This window comes from Parasteatoda tepidariorum, chromosome 7 (genome assembly GCF_982258835.1).
Source record: "Parasteatoda tepidariorum strain Cologne lab strain chromosome 7, Ptep-v5.0, whole genome shotgun sequence".
In the NCBI taxonomy this organism is placed as follows: Eukaryota; Metazoa; Arthropoda; class Arachnida; order Araneae; family Theridiidae; genus Parasteatoda; species Parasteatoda tepidariorum.
This window is the reverse complement of record NC_141761.1, coordinates 12,118,921-12,136,565: the sequence shown is the minus strand read 5'-3', so window position 1 is coordinate 12,136,565 and position 17,645 is coordinate 12,118,921. Positions and strand designations below refer to the sequence as shown.

General features: G+C 26.6%; 1 long non-coding RNA gene across 4 annotated transcripts in view; it reads left to right on the top strand.

Annotated features, from left to right (window-relative positions):
- Positions 1 to 56: 56 nt before the first annotated feature.
- LOC122272678 (uncharacterized) overlaps positions 57 to 17,645 on the top strand; it is a 33,487-nt gene continuing 15,898 nt past the window's right edge. For 2 of the 4 annotated variants that reach the window (XR_015435299.1, XR_015435297.1), the window contains exons 1-4: positions 105 to 243; positions 702 to 3,646; positions 6,184 to 6,284; positions 8,113 to 8,163. This is a non-coding gene — a long non-coding RNA (uncharacterized LOC122272678). Of the gene's footprint in view, positions 244 to 701; positions 3,647 to 6,183; positions 6,285 to 8,112; positions 8,164 to 17,645 lie in introns of all 4 variants that reach the window. The other 2 variants (XR_015435300.1, XR_015435298.1) reach the window with 2 other exon arrangements.

The following is a 17,645-nucleotide window of genomic DNA, read 5'->3' as shown; positions in this document are numbered from 1 at the left end:
GTTCGAATTTTACTAAACTTACTTTAAGCCGTAATTATGTAATTGAGCTCACAAGCATGCAAAAAATAAGTGAAACAAACACCAGTAAAGTGTTGCATACATTGCAAAAGCGAAATCTTAAAACTACTTTGATTATAAGACTACTTTATTATGGACTTCACAAAAGTCGAAACACGAAGATTTGTTTCAGGGCGGAAAGGATCATTCTGAACATGGGTCGAAGAATTCTTGCCGACAAATGTTGTAAGACTAAGCATTGTACAATTCGTCTGCTTCCTTTTCTCTGAAATTATAACTATTAATTTCTCTTTGTATGTCAATGTTATAAGTTGATTTATAACAGAGCAAATCTTGAACTCCTGTCTATTCTTGATCTGGAGTATATTTTAGAATTTTTAAGCTTTATTCTTGTGAAAAATGAAATCTTGTAGTTAATTTTATGTTTAGTAATTTTTGATCCAAATGGAGTAATGTAAAATATCTAAGAATTATATTGAAATACAGTGGAGCATCGTTTATACGACGATCACTTATAGGATGCTTACATTTATACGACGTTTTAATGTGGTCTCAAATCATTCCTATTCATTTTAATGTAGAAATATATCGTTTATACGACGCATAGAATCGGTTATACGTCGATTTTTAGATTTTGTTCACGTTTATTTAATTTTTTATTTTTTCTTGTGTATTTTAAAAAGGGCGGAATTTGCCAACATGAATGATACAGAAAAGGGTGCTAACAAGAATGCTTGGATGACGACCGTAATTTTTACTAGATGACTGAAAAAACTAGACAATGTTATGAAGAGGCAAAAACGAAAAATTTTGCTATTCATCGACCAATGTCCAGCTCACCCATCGATACTAATTATTTTGGAAAATGTAAAAGCTCTCTTTTTTCCTGCAAATTGCACAAGCGCTCTTCAGCCATTAGATTTGGCCGTGATTAGAAATCTAAAATTGCATCATAGAAAGCAGTAAGTTCAATTTGCTATTCAAAGCATTGTAGAGACTAATAGCAAGAAAATATAATTAAAGGTAACATACATTCAAACTGCTCACTGAAATTTTTCTTCTTTGGTTATTTGTTTGTTTTGCTTTGTCTAATTTAGAAATTTATGTAAATTAACATGTTAAACATTAAAATTAACTGAAAACAGAGTTAGTTTAAGTTTTAGAAGTAAAAATCGATTATACGACGTTTTTCGGTGATCCCTTCGGCGTCGTAGAAACGAAGCTCCACTGTATCAAATTTGTTTTAATATCAATAGTACTTGAAACTATGGTTACAGCTTTCAGGGGCCTAACTAGGTTTTTCTCTGAGGTACCTATTTTGTGAAAATTTTGACATAATTTGTGAAAATTAAGAATTATTTTAAAAAATTAACACAAAAATGTGGTAAAAATATGGTTTATTGTTTCTTACGGGATAAAATATAAAATTTTAAGAAAAAGTATTATAAGACTACCTATTCTCCTAAAATTTAATTTGTGAAGATACCGCTAAACGGTAGTAAATTTGACATGGACAGACCCCTGACTTTATTTTACTCTATTTATTTGTTTCTTACAGATCAAGCTTTTACCAATCCTTTGTTCGATTAGCTATATATTTCAAAGTAGTAAAATGTGCTTGATTTTTTTTTTCTTCTTTTACTGAGATATATTGTTTTAAATTTTAATAAAAATTTTTCTTTCGTTTAAAAAGATTTTCCAGCAATTGCTCATATTATTCCTCAGTGTTGTGGTTTCTCATTATCCCTTTATTTGCATAAAAAAATCAATATCACTTAATTTGGTTATTGTATTGCGGTAAAAAATAATTAAATTTGATGTTTGATGAACTATTTTTTTTAAAGAAGAGCTTGCAATTCATAAAAAAAAAGTTTCTGAAGTACAAGTGGGGATTCAGAATGAAATTAATAAACAGAATAAATTTGCTCTCTTGTTGGGTAGATTTTCGTGCTGTAATCTGTGGCAGAATAATCGTCAAGTCTTGGGAACTTCCAGCAGTGGCCTGCGACAAACTTATAAAAACATCACAAAAGGGGATCAACTTGTAAAGTATGACTCGTAGCAATCCCTGGAACATCTACTTGTTTTTTGTTTTGTTTTTTAAATTGCTAGTTTCAAATCTATTTGTCACCTTGTCAATTGTAGTTAGCACAACAGATCATGATACAGAAATATCCACCTCTTGTTTTTATTGAAGAGACTTTTCCTTTCATTCAAATGCAGTAAAGCAAATTTTAAGTGGTGATATTTTTAATTAAATATATGTTGGGAAGAAAAGGGTAAGATCTGATAGTGGGGTTAGACCCGGTAGCTTGATTGTATTGAAATTCTGTTTTCTAATGAACAAACTCTGAGTTACACTTTATTAAGCAAGAAGAAGAACCTACCATTTTTTTTGTGTTGTTGTTGATTAATTCAAGTTATCTTGGTAAGTAAGTTTGTTTTATTTTGGACTTACATTGTTAGAATCTATTGAAAAATTTTATTTATTCAAATATATTTTCTGGTTTTTCATTCTCCAAAATTCTTTTTAATTTTTGAGTGTATACTAAGTCATGCACAGTAAATTATAAATAAACATCTCTCAGAGGCATAAGTAAGCAATTGCTTTTTCATCTGTTGCTACAAGAAAGAAAAATTAAAATTCAAACTTTTGCCAGTTAAAATAGTTTCCTCAAAATAAAGGAAGATTCTGCCTGACTAAGGATTTCATAATTAATGTTATGAAAATACTAGAATTTTTTTCTTAGTTTAATCAAAAGCTTTCTTTTTATAATATTTATTTAATTTTTTGCATCAGAAATGGTGCCAAATCAAATTAACTAGTAGGTGAAGGTCCTATCAATTGGTTGTTGCTTAAGAAAAAAGTAACATGTTTTTTAAAATATTTTTTCACTTTATTTTTGTTTGCTATTGAATAGTTCTGATAATAGTAGTATGATAATAATAAAGAGCAATTATGATGCTACAGAAACAGAAATTCAAAAATAGAAACTGATTTTATTTTATGTAAAAAAGTTTTATTAAATGTTACTAAAAAATTATACATATTAAAAAGATTATTTCTTCTAGTTTAAGTTGTGATTTTTTTAAAAAGGAAATCCAAATGATTTAAATATGATTTTAGTAGCAATTTAGATCAAGCTGATTCAAATCGGTTTATTATTGTAACACATTGTCATTGTTCAAAAATTGATGTACATTTTTGTTTAATATAGGAGTGTTTCCAGGGGTCTGTCCAAGCCGAATTTACTACCGTTTAGCGGTACCTTCACAAATTCAACTTTAGGAAAAACGGTAGTTTCACAAATTCAATTTTAGGAAAAACGGTAGTTTCACAAAATACTTTTTCTTAAAATTTTATTTTTGTATCCCTTAAGAAACGATAAATCCATATTTTTGTGTTGATTTTTTAATATAATTTTTAATTTTTCACAAATTATGTCTAAATTTTCACAAAATAGGTACCTCTCAGAAAAACCTAGACAGACCCCTGGTTTCCTTACTTTGAGTGGCCCACAAGGTGTCGGAGAGACTGCAACAGTCAAAGCTTATGTAAATCTCTTGATAGTATTAAGTTATTTGCTTGGTCAAATAAGCATCAAGAAAATGCTAAACACAAATAATGGTAAAATCTTTTTTTTCTTTCCTGAGTTTTGTATTTAAAAATATTTAATGTGCATAAAATTGTTAAAATATTAGGTATGCAATTTGTTCTGTGCTTCTCATGTTTAACTTGACTTCTTTATTTTTAAAAATCCACTATCAAATTAGATTTTAAAATAAATGATAAAAAAATCATTATTTGAAAGGCTTAATTTGATTTAAATTAGTTAATTTATTTTAAATTTACCAATTGAAAATCCAGTACAATTTATAAATATTTTTCAATAACAAAACTAAAGCTTCTGAATATTATGGTTAATGTTATCATACAATTATTAAAAACAAATCTCTAAATAAATAAAATTATAATTTTCTTTCAAGCTGAACAATATGCAGCTTAACGAAAACATGAGCTTAATATAACATATTTTTATAATATTTTTAAATTTCAATGGTGTCCATTGAAACATTTGTTAATAGTTGGCAAGATTTTCTAGTTCTGAATAATTAAAAATTTTAAGTTCAATAAAAAGGTGTTAAAATGAATTATGGATTTCAGATATTACTTATTAAAATGATGTGTTATAAATACAAAATAATAAATTTGTTTTTCAATATTTTTTAACCATGTTAAACTTAATTTTAAAATTTATTTCAATTTAATTTCAAAGATTTATTTTCATGTTAAGTGAAAGAAATGTTGAATCAATCTTTTTATAGAATAATTTTCGGTTTTGAAAATGTAGAAAAGCTTAAGTTACTGACTTTATTTATTTAATTTAATGCAGGGAATTATCTTCCGCATAGCAGTAGCCTTTTTAAAAACTTGTGATCTCAGTAAAACTTTTAATTCATTCTTTCAAACAAAAAAGGTAAGAAGAAAGAAAAATGAAATTAATATATTGCTGTACATTTTATTTTAATTGTGTTAATCTATGTCATAAGAGTATTGCAAATAAACATATGCATTTATTCACATTACAAAGACAAGAATTAAATTTTATAAACACATATAAAAATAATTTTTCTCTGCAGCAAAGTCACTCAAAGAATAAAAATGTTGAGAAAACATTACTGTCTCTTTAATTGTTTAATAAATAATTAAAACAATTTCTTTTCATTTTGCATAAGTTTTTTTTATTAATTCTTTAACTTAAGTGAAACCGTCTAGTTTGATGCTATACGCTGAAATTATGTGGCTAAATTAAATTACATTAAGGAAAATTTAAGTATAAGCACATAGAACGTGGAGATGATGATGAGGAGCAGATATATTTCAATTGACTAAATTCTTGAAAGTGTTGATTCGTTTTCAGCGATATCGAATGCTTAACCTGAGACTTTTCTTCCTATTTACATTAATGAATTTTTTTTCTTTAGAAATGTATCATGAAGTAATTTTATTATTTTAGAATTCTTCTTTGCAAGCACTGACAAATAGTATGCATAAATAATTACAGTAACCATATTTTATAAATACTATATAGCAGAAAAAGGAATTAAAAATTATAAATTTAAAAATAATTTCTAACTATAGCAAAATTCCTATTTACTCAAAGAATAATATTGAGAATAAATATAAGTCTTAATGTATATTTAATATATAGAAAAAAAAAGAAGAAAAAACGCACTGCATTAGTAAATATTTACTTAAAGAAAATACTTCAACTCTAGTTCAGAAAAAAAGAGCTGAAATGTATTACATTACCTTTTAATTTTTGAACATTAGTGCATAGATTGAAACGATGGTCGATAGAAATATTTTAATGGACTAGATTTATGAAAACACTGATTTTTTTCATGCAATACCAAATTATAAAATCATCCACACTATATCTAAATGTATACTACTTCTATCCAATCTGCAACTGATTTTAATTAAGTAATTAAGCTGCAATGGAGCATTATTTTAACTGAAGAAATGAAATTAAACAATATTTTCTATGAATTTTAACACCACTGATTTTAGAGAATAGGAGAAGTTGATTCTCTGTAAAGAGCTGAATAACCATTTCTTCAGTTATTTTAGTGATAAACAAACAGTTTGAAGTTTTGAAATCCTTCTTCCATTTTGCACACACTGTCAACACCATAAATTTAATTCTTAGAATTTTTACTAATAATGTACAAAGAATTTTCGAACGATATAAGTGATATAAAAATTAAAAGAGCATTAAAATATCCTTATCGGATGGAGGAGGCATGTTTCTATTCAGCAAATGTGACGTCATAACCAATCAAGGATTGTTTTTGATTGCATCATTTACGGAGGTCTTTTTGAAAAATTAATAATATTTAATAATTAAACAAATAAGCATTTGAGGAAAAAACAATTATATTTTCGGATTCAGGAGAGAATTTCCAATTAGTTAGAACTGAAAATAATATACTGTAATTGTCCATTATGTATTTATTCAAACTAGGATTCTTACATAAAAATTTGATATATTTGCCTGTATATGACTTGGTTAACATCTTTTATACCTTTAAAAAATTAAATAGTATTTCTTTTCTACATTTTGTATAAATGTTAAATATATTTTAAAATCTCTCTTCTAGGTATGTTCTGCTTTGGAGATCAGATAACCACTAGGGAAACTCAAGCTCAGTTCTTATGTCTATTTCTCTTACAATCTTCGAAATATTTTTACATTCAAATGGTAAAAGAATGATACTTATTGAGTTGAGACTTTTTTTATTTCAATTATTTAATTATCAAACAATGACATTTAAAAGAGTGGGAACTGGGAATTTTTTTAAAAATTAAATTTCTGTATTAGTTTTTTTTAAAAATGCTTTTTAATATCTCAGCCTTTTGTTGGGACTTTTTTTATTATAAGGAAATTAATTTTTCTATGGATTGCTGTCTTTTCTTTCAAGATGCTTCATAGTGATCTGGTGTACTTCTTAAAAAATTTATTTAGAGAATGATGAAGATAATTTAATTCATTTTCTGTTTTATGTAAAATGATAAAATATTGTTAAACGCAAATAAGAGTTAAATTTTTTAGTAAGTTAATTGCCCATTCAAAATATTTCCTTGAATATAGACTATTATTATTATTTTCAATTACCTCTTCTTTTTTTTTACTTCTTATAATAAAAATAGTAACTAAATGTTAATTGTTTTAAAATAAATCATTTTTTTTTCTTCACACTTTTTGTCCCTTTTTTTCCCCTTTAAAGCACAATTCTACGAAATGTATTACGTTGAAGCAAGGAACACAAATAATTGTTCATGGGCGCAAGAACACGCATTTTTTTTTCACCTTCAAGTTTGACTTAAAACTGTTTTAAACTTTACTTATCAATGAGATTGTAATAATAATTTAAAAGTTGAAGGTAAGGTGACCTCCCTTTTTCCTGAAGTTGCAATACACCATAAAAGATTATCATTAGTGTCCACTCGAACGGTACGGAAGTTTCTAAAAGTTTAACGAAAAATTAAAAGAAAAAGTATGATTGAAAAATTTAAAGAATTCACCTATGACTGGTTGACCAAAAGTGGCTTATAGCGTTTTCAATTTAGCCCCTGAACTGTCTTAAATAAAATATACTAAGAAAATAAACATACCAGAAAAAATATTTTCCAGCTGTACTCATCATTTACTTATATATTTTATAATTTTTCTCCCATTATTGGATTGCAGCAATTTTGTTTTCAAAGTCTTGTTTATTATGATAGAAATGATTTCAAAAGTTGAAAAACATATAAAAATAATTATAAGTGAGATCATCACATTCATCTCATACTGATTATTAATAATTTTCAATTTTTGATTAACAGTTTGAAGCAAATGAAAATTTTAATTTCCTGTTTTTTTTTCTTTTTTTCCTACTTTTGCACTCCTATGAATTTGTTATAATTGTTTCTTTATCTACAATTCAAAAAAGGTTTTTCATCCATAGTACATGAAAATTTATTTCTTTTAAAGTAAATTTTTCTTATAAATGTTATCGATGGTCGCTTGTAACAAGCAGTTATATAAAACAGTTTATTGTGTAAGCATTTTTATATTGTTCTTACTCAAAAAAGTATCAAGTTTAATACTTTTCTTCTAATAAAAATACTTTGATCTCTTAATTAGTTCATTTGTATTGAAAAACAAGTTCAATAATAAGTTTTAAGTAAGTTCAATTGTAAGAATATATTTTTTTAGACATCTCATAACTTTGAATTTTGACATGCAAATTTTTTCCAGCATTCCTTCCTTTTTTTATTTTTATTTATTTTTAAATATAAAAATATTTCTGAACAGTTTTTTTTATAAGTTGATTTATTTAAAGTTGATATTTTTCTAGTTGATTTATTTAAAGCTTATGTAAAAAAGTGTTTGCTTGGAAACTATTGAGTTCCTAATTAAATCTTGTTCATTGTTTAATAATATGTTTCAGTTAAATATTATTGTGCATTGTTAATTTTATTTATATATTTTTCTCTTTCAATTGTGCGCCAAATACTTTTTAATTTTTTTCTTCCTCCATCAGGAGTTTCCAAATGTGAATAAGAGATCCAATCCTGCTTCATTGCATTCTAAGGTATGTTTGTTTTTTATGCATTTGTTTTTACTTTATATTGAAAAATTCATGAATAAAATATCTTTCTTTGGAATTTTATTTAGTTCTTCGAACAACTTTGTCTCCCTAACTCAGAATAATTTTGGCAATTTCTTTTCACTGCCAACTATATTTAGCCCATTTTTACTGCTGCTTCCTTGTTACATAACAAAAACTTTAACAAATATTGGAACCCTACTAAACTCAAAATTAACTTATTATTCGGATACTAGGTTGATATGATTTAAATCACTTGATTTAAGTCATGTTTTAAATTAACTATAGATATATTTTTTAATGAAAATTACTGTTTTAAACTAAATGATTTTTTAAATAAGTTATTAAGTCAAAAATATTTTTTAATTATATTCTTCAAGGTGTGATTTTTTAGTCTGATTTTATTGATAATAAAAGTTTTATCCAAAAAATATAAATTATTATGTTTCTAAATGGACAAGTAAATAAATTAAACTAGAGACTAATTTTTCTTTTGCTGTATGTAAAACAATTAGCTAGGAATTTAACATATTTTAATAATACCCATTTAATTTAATGTTTATTTAAATACTTTAAGTGTTCTTAAAACAAATTAAATATGTCATTAGCATTGAACAATATTAATGAAAGACAGCACATAAAAATTTTCAATAATTTTTTTTTCTTTAATGTGTTCTGATTTAAGCTGTTTTACTCTTCACTGGGTATCTAACTGTTCAATTGCCTTCCTGTAATTAAAATTTTAGATGTTTAGCTTGTAATAATGAAAAAAAAAATTTTTTTTAAAAAGATTTTAGTTAGAAATATTAACAATTTTATCTTTATTATTGAAATTATACTTTTAAGTCATGATATATTGTTAATGTATTTTATTAGATAATTTGGCTAGTATATATAAAAAAATTTGATTTATATAAAAAAATTTCAATTTAAATGAAAATTCGTCTTTAAAAAAAGTTTTGCCAGCTCCTTTAGGATTGTCATTTATTAACATCAAGTAATATACATTTACTTAATAAAAAATACGGAAGATATCTAAGATTTTTTTTCAACCCGGCAAACATTTTGTTACCACTCGGCCACAAGTTTTATAAAACTAAAGCATTGTATACAATTTAAAGAATGACAGCTCTATTTTTTTTTTTTTAATAACGGCAGGCACAGAACTTTTGTTCTTCGCCTTAGAAGATGCCGGAAGTGTTGCTCATTTATCGTTACCCAGTGGGCACCTGTGAACCAAAGTCACAGAGGCGAGCAACATTACCCACGCCACACTGACACAAAAACTCGTTCATAGGGTAGGCCATGTTCATACATTCACACATCAGAAGGCAACACAGATAGAGAGAAACATTCATGCCCAGAGCGGGATTCGAACCCGCAGGCATTGGCTTCACATTCAGGCACGCTAACCACTCGGCCAGCTGGCCGGCGACAACTCTGTATCAAATATTTTACCCAGGGTCCAGTTTTGTTCCTCTTATGCCCATAATTTCATGAAAGTAAAAGAAATAAAAATCCCCTGAATATAAGTAAGTAAAAACTCAACTAAAAATATGGTATCGAGGCTATATTTTACCATAGCATTTCCATATTAATTTCACTAATAAACAATCATTCTTTTACAAAATAGTAACTCTTCATAACTACTTTACTGACTCAGGCTGACAAACAGCACTCAACTGCATTATTTAATACTAAAAACAACTTATATTCAAATTCTCTTTCTTAAATGTAATAATGCTAACAATAATACTTTCTCCAATCAAAAAACATTACTCAAAACTCCATCTAAAAACTAAACTTTAATGATTAAATCTCTTCAGAACATGTTACAAGCAATACAAAACATCGATAAAACCTTAATTGCATAAACAATATTCTTATTACCACCTTCATTATTTTTTCCCTGTTGCTCAATCACAAATCTGTCAAATTCATCACCACAATGCCAAATATCCACTTCTAATGCAGCCTTGCCTCTCTGAATATCTTCCTCTTCTCACCTTATCCTTCATTTCTTTTTTTCCATCTTTGCAAAATGCTTAAAATATCAGATCAGTCATCGCCAGATTTGGTAAGAATTAAAAATTTCTCAAAGAGAGCTGCAAAGCTAAAAAAAAAAGCTGTTTTGAGTTAATTTAATTTTTTATGATGTTTTTTTTTAATTCTATTCCAGATATTATTTTTAATCTTATTCTGGTTATCTATTAACCAACAATTTAATTGTTTCCTTAACAATTCTTTGAATATATTTTTATAAGTGGATACATGAGAGGTTGTATGAATGGATCCGCCTTATAAACAGGTGTGACGTATGGGTGTGGCAGAAGTCTAATTCTTGGCTGTAGATGGCCCACTGAAAAACAAGAACAATTACATCACCGAGTGCCTTAATGGCACACAACAACATGGAATTTTTAAAAAAATTTACAATGAGAACTAATAAGAAGTGAATAATTCATTTGTTTTACCAGCATTAAATTTTTTTAATGCATATATGAGCCTTTAATTGCTCAAACTGTCAGTATTGTATCATGAAAACGATTTGTCATCTCCCACTGTTACATCTGATTTCCAATTGGTGCTAGTGTTACCATTTTCCCACGTGATGTCATCTTTTATGTCATACAATGCATTTGTTATGTGAGATTTGCTTAAGACAATGTATTATAGTCTAATTGTAAGCTTTTTCCCACTTAACAAGTACCCATTCTGATTTTTTGACTCACAAATGTTTGTGCCTTCTGCTTAGAGTAGAATCTATAGGTACTTAACTATAAAATCAACACTCAAAATGGTGACCTGTCCTGCTTGGTCTAAATGAAATTGCACTTCTGAACAAGAAGTCGCTGCATCATAAATATATAGAATTACAGCAAATATTTACTCATAAATGTAGAACTTATTTTGACAAAAATATTATTATTCTATCTACTGCATGCTAAATTTTTAATTTAACTTTTAAGCATATGATATTATGCTGATTATAATATATTTCTGCTGCATAACGTATGTTCAGAAAGCTCTTAAGTCTGAGCAAAAATAAAGTCAGGAAGAATGCATGATTTATCTCCAAAATAAGTTATTTATTACAACACTTTTTAAAAAGATTAAGTACAATTTTTAAACAAGAAAAATATGATTCATGAAAGAAATGTACTAATGTTATTACAGGGTTCATTCTAAGCGGGGTTTACGGGGCGGCCCGCCCCGTATGCCCTTTTGATATAAAATATCCGCCATATTGCCCTTTACTCCTTTTATCCTGCCCTGATATAATTAAATGCGCCCTGTTGTGTCCCCTCCAAAAAGATACCACTTTCCCGTAAGAAAGGATTTCTTTGTCCTGTCTCCCCCCCCCCCCCGCGCTTAGTAATACTTTTCTTGAAATCAACTTGTCTTCCCTCTAGCTCAAAAGCTATGGGTAAATGAGATTCCGAAAAGCTCCCCCCCCCCTTTACTATTTCCTCTTGAATTTAGTAGTTTAAATAAGAGATCTTCCAAGAAGTTCCTCGGGGAATGCAATCCCTCCTGCAGCTGTGTGGGTTCCTATTTTCTCTTTTTAGAAAAATTTCTTTTTCTTAGAAATGGACGTATTGCTTATTTTAAGAAACCATACTGCTATGATGACGGTCAGTTGGCCTGGCAAGAGAGTCAGACTAGGTCATATAGATAAAAGATACATTCTCATGTAGCTTCTGGGCCCCTCTGTCCAGCTTTATTCTTTTGAAGGAAGAAAGAAATTTTTACTTTTGATTTCAAAAGTGAAGGGACTTAGACAATTAACTACAAAATAAAAAAGCTTTTTTATCCAAAAAAAAAAAAAAAAAAAATTCTAATTTTAAAATAAACTTTTTTTTACAATAACGCAATACAATTCTTACAATAATAAGTTTCAAGTTATGTTACATTACAAGTTATTTTAAGATATTAGCAAACGATAATTTTTATTCCGTTTTTTTTATTTTTATTATTATTATTATTTTTTTTTAAATATTTTTCTCATTCTTCGTTGGCACGCTGCCAGGAGTATAAACATATCCGTTCTTTTTTTTTTACTCTTTTAAAATATTGTTTAGCGCTATAAAACCTCTAACTTTCTCGTTTTCATTAGAATTTATCCTAGCAGTCGATCTTTTTATTAATTTGTTTATTTATGTTATTACTAGTGTGTGCAAAGGTATGACTGCTCCTCATAAAAGTTGAATCAAGCACACAATTTATTTGTAGATGAAGCATATTTAATTCAATTAATCGTTTTTTTTCCCCTTTCATACATTTAGAATTTTTTACTCATATCTGAACAGACATTACGAGTGATGTAATTATATCGGTAAATTTAAATACGTAACTTTCCTTTATTTAAAAGTATTAAATTTATTTATAGCTGTATGCTTGTACCTCAAAAATATTAAAAAAGGAAATTTATTTGAAGATACAACATGTGTTATGCGCAATTTTTTTTTTTTTTTTCTTTTTCTGAATGATCACAATGCAGCTTTAATTTGGCCGCCCATTTTAAATAGAACTAAATAAATTGATAAATTAAGAAATGGTTTTCTTTCTTTAATAGTAACTCGTTTGTTTGACGATATTTTTCAAATGAGGTGTTTGATTCGACACTATCACAATTACCAAGCCGATCGATAACTCTATGGTGTATTTTCCATATATTTAAATATGACACTTCTATACTGTTACTTAAATTATTTTTTTCTCGTTATTACAGAAATTTGGTCTTTATTTTTGCGCTTATTGCAATTTCGGCTATGATCTATATCACATACCATGATTTGACAATGCATTGTAATATTAGATAGATTAATTTAAATACCAAACTTTTTTCATTTAATATTTTTCAGCTTTTTATTTATTTATTAATTTATTCTTAATATCAATGTTATCGCTTTACTAACTCTGCGTTTGTAAGATCGTGCGTCGTAAATATTGTAAATTGAATTTATTTTAATATAATGAGCAAATTTTTATTTTGATTCTTCTTAAAACTTAAAATGTTAATTTAAATACAATAAAAAGTGCTGCGGTCGCAAATGAATCTTTTTTAATAACTTATTTATTTACTTTATAATAATTTGTAATTGCTTTAATTGTTTTATTTTATTTCTCTTAATCACAGGGTCCGTACGCGCCAGACTTGATAAGTCATGGAATTGTCATAGAAAAACGTAATTTTACTTGTAACGTACTTGTACGTTTTTGATAACATAATTTGCGACATTTCCCCTTTCGAAATTGAAATTTAAGAAGGAAAAAAAAGTTTTTTTCCACACCGATCTTTATTAGGTGCATCCATACCCAGATAAAAAAAAATCTGAATTGGCAAAATCAGTGGTAAGTCTCCACTCAGGGGGCGTCGCCTTTAGGCAGGGCATAATTAGTACAGTGACAGTGATTTATAATAGAGAATCACTTAGGCTGTTCCATGGTCATTCAATGGTTAAGAAAATTGAACAGTGCGAGCGTTAGTTTCTTACACTTCAGATAAGTTATATACATTTTTTTTTTTAATATATAGTATTACTTTTTGTGCTGATTTAGTATTTATCATGAAAGCAATTTTCTTTTTTTTAGTTATTTATTATTAATTTCGTTTCTTTAACATCTTAATTTATACTTCTTTTTTTATCTATTTATCCATCTTATTTATAATAATTTTTTTTTGTAAGAGAAAATCTTGACTAAGTGCATTTTTATTATTTTTTTTTTTTCGGGTTTTTTTTCCTTCTCTTCTTGCAAAAGTTCATGAATTGATGAAGTACGATTTTACTTCGCTTCAATGCAGATTATTGGGTAGTATTTTTATTAAATTTTTTTAGAATGACTTAGTTTTTGAGAAGTTTTTTTATTTATTAGTTTGTTTATTTTTTATTAATAATTTCTCCGTTTATTTTTCGTTGTCTTGCAGCTTTGTTTCATATTTTAGGATAATTTATTTTATTTTTTAGCAGACAAAAATATGCGATTTTATCCTTTATTTTTTTTTGCTTGTACTTTGATTTGTTAGTTTCTTTTTAGGGTGATTTGATATTAAAAATATGCCTTTTTTAATGTTTTTTTTTTCTTTTTTGCATAATTTATTTTTATTGTAACACTTTATTGCAATCTTATTTTCCTATAATTAACATTTTAATTGATGCTCATGTATTGGATATTTTAACTGTTTATTGCGTTTTTGTGTTAAAAAACAACGATAGCGTTTCTAGCTTTCGGTAGTGCTTTTGTGTTCAAAAATGTTCTTACATTAATTTGGATTTAATTTTGATTTCAGACAGATTTATTTGTATAAATTTTTTAAACAACTTCGTAACTATAAAAAAGTTTATTTTCTATTATTTTTTTATTGTTGCTCTGTAAATTCCTTTAGTCTTATTTACCCTTTCCTTGCAATTAATTATCATAGGGGTGCATAACCTGCGGCCCGCCTATTACTGAAGTGCGGCCCGCGAGAGCTACTGATCACAATAAAAAATTTTAATCGCACTTTTGAGTCATCGCGTTTTGACACGTTCAATTTTAATAGATTCAATAGTAAACGTATGTTTAACGCACTTTCTTTAATTCGAATTCATCGTAAATATAAATTATTTTGTTAAACACTTATTTCCACTTTGTAACGTGATTTCGAAAATCCTGAATTTTTTATTAATTTCAATAAACACTTTTTGGTGCAATTTATTTGTGACAATTTAATCTTAAATCTAAGTAATTTTTTTCCTTCTTTTTTTTTGCTTTTCTTTCTTCTTTTAAGCTATTTTTTTTTTCGGTAGTTATTGCTATGCATTCCCACGTACTATAAAAAATTCCTATAATTTCATTATGACATGCGAATTTTAAATCTCACATTCGACAAACTTTATTCTTGCTGAGTTAAGCATAAATTTAAGTAATTATTATTACTTTTTTTTTTTTTTGAATTGCCATACTTTTCCACGTGATTTTGTAACTACGATGTTGTTACAACACGCAAAAAGGAATTTTTTTCTTCATTTTTTTTTTTAAAGAAAAGTTTATTAATAACGTTCATTGAAAAAAATGCTGTGTCATAATAAAAATGCCTATAAAAAGAAAAGTTAATGAAAAAGAAAAACAGAAAAAACAAATTGTTCTTGGTTCCTAAAACAAACTTTTAACACTGAAAATCAGTTTTCTATATTTCCAGTTATTTATATAACAGTACAGGGAAAGAGTGATAATAAATTAATAGTATGAGACGTTCTGTTAAAATGCTGCGTTATAATAAAAGCAGCAGAAAAAGTAAAAAAAAAAAAGAACTAAGTCAACAGAAATGCTCTGAAGCAGAATAGAAAAAAGCAAAAATGAAAAAAAAAAAAAAATCGTTCTCAATTCTCAGAATTAGAAGTATCGAAAAAATAACGAAATAGATTTGTCTGATTAAAAAAAAAATTTTTTTTTTTTAAAAAAAGCAGTAATTCAAAAACTTGTGGTTCAGAATAAAGTAATCTAGTTTTCCAACTTTCTTTTTTCCCTTAGTCTTCTAGAAGATAAATTTGCAAGCCATGTGCAGAAACATGGATTTTAAAATTTTTTAAATTTATGTTAAAACTATTTCTTATAATAAACAATACTATAATATAGTCAAAATACAATTTTATATTTTTTATCATATCTATACAAATTCAAAAGAAGAAAAAAAAAACTCAGAAAAAAATATTTTTAAAGAAATATTCTGAGGAATATTTGACTGCTCATTTAACCAACTGAATTTTTGACTAAAGTGCCAAATGCTCATTAAATCCTTAATTTAAATGCAATATGATAGCAACCTGAGAAATTCATAAGTGGTGGAAAACGTGAATTTTTAAACTGCTCACTGTTTGTTGCTTAAGTAATCATTTTCGATAAAAAAAAATTAAAAAAAGATAACGTTTACTATATAAAAAAATCTAAGAATTAATAAAATGAAATAATAAAGTACATTACCAAATAAGTATTGAATTTTATTTTGAACTATAAGTTTTGTTTTTATTTTAGGTTTTTGTTGAAAACTTATAAGTTTTCTTCAATTAAAATATTTAATTTGAATTTATATTACTTAATTCAACACAAATTTTTTTCTTACTTTCATTCTGGGAGCATTGAAGTTTTTTTTTTATTAGAATTTATCTTTAAAATGAATTTTTGTATTGCATGATTTGATAAAAATGGCATTTTTTCTTTTTTTAAAAGTATTAGTTTTTTTTATTTTCAAATGAATTCTAATAATTGAACGACTTTAATTTTCAACAAATATATTATTAGGTTTATTGATAAAAAAAAACTAGAACACTAATGTTAAAAGAAATATTACTACATTTGCCATTAACGTGTAAGTTTGATATTATTGCTGCGACTGAATTCAAGTATAAAACTTCCAGTATTTTTTATTTAAAATGACTGGAAGTATGAATTTTATTTTGCAATTTTTTTTGTTAATATTGTTTTTATGTATATACTTCAGAACTTCGTTTTCAACAGTTAAGCTTAAAAACGCAGTTTATTTTATTTTTTTTATAAGGGAGAGCCAGATACATAATAAGTTTATTTTCAAGATTAATATTCATATTTTATCTGAAAATAGTTATTCTAATCATCAACTCGAGAAAGAAAAACATATCTGAAAAATTTCAGTTGTTTCCCCAGGTCTTTCAAAGGTATGTGTAAAATTTTAAATATATTTTTAGTGAACTAAGAAATATTGAGATAAAGGAAAAAAATCTCGTTTGAATTTTTTTTAAAATTTTTCAATTCAAACTGTAGCCTTTTTTCCTTGGAAAATTGTAGTTATACATTTGATAATTATAATTGTGATTAGTGATAAAAGTAAACTTATATATAATTATTCATTTTAACTATGCAAAGAAGGGTAAGATATTTGCCCTTTTTATAAAATACAATGTCCTTTTTTAAACTTGCTGCCCTTTTTTTTAAAAGTATAGTGCCCTTTTCAATTTTTAGCACCCTGCCCTTTTTTTAGTCTAGAATGAACCCTGGTTATTAATGTATCGCACGCTAAAGACTTCGCATAAGAATGCGTTACACATTTTTAATTCTTAATAATGAAGAGTAACTGATATTCCACCATCCTTTTTACCATAGATTACGTCTAGGTTAAGAAATGATGGTTCTTTCATACTTTCATGTAGAATTCAAGATGCTCTATGTTCATTGAGCACTAACCTCAAAAGAATAGGTGGACTTCCACGAAACTTTTGCTATCCATTGAATTTTTGCCTGTGAAAAAATTTTTGTTTTGAAAAAGATCAAAAATGCTTAACTCCTGTTTTTGATGTGATTTTCTTACATAAAATTAAACAAAAATTTCAAGATATATTGGAATGAGCAATTCAATATTTATCAAAAGTAAGGTTAACTTTCATATTGGAAATATTCCTAAATGTTGCATATATATGAAAACATCTGATATTTTTATTGTATTTGAAAAT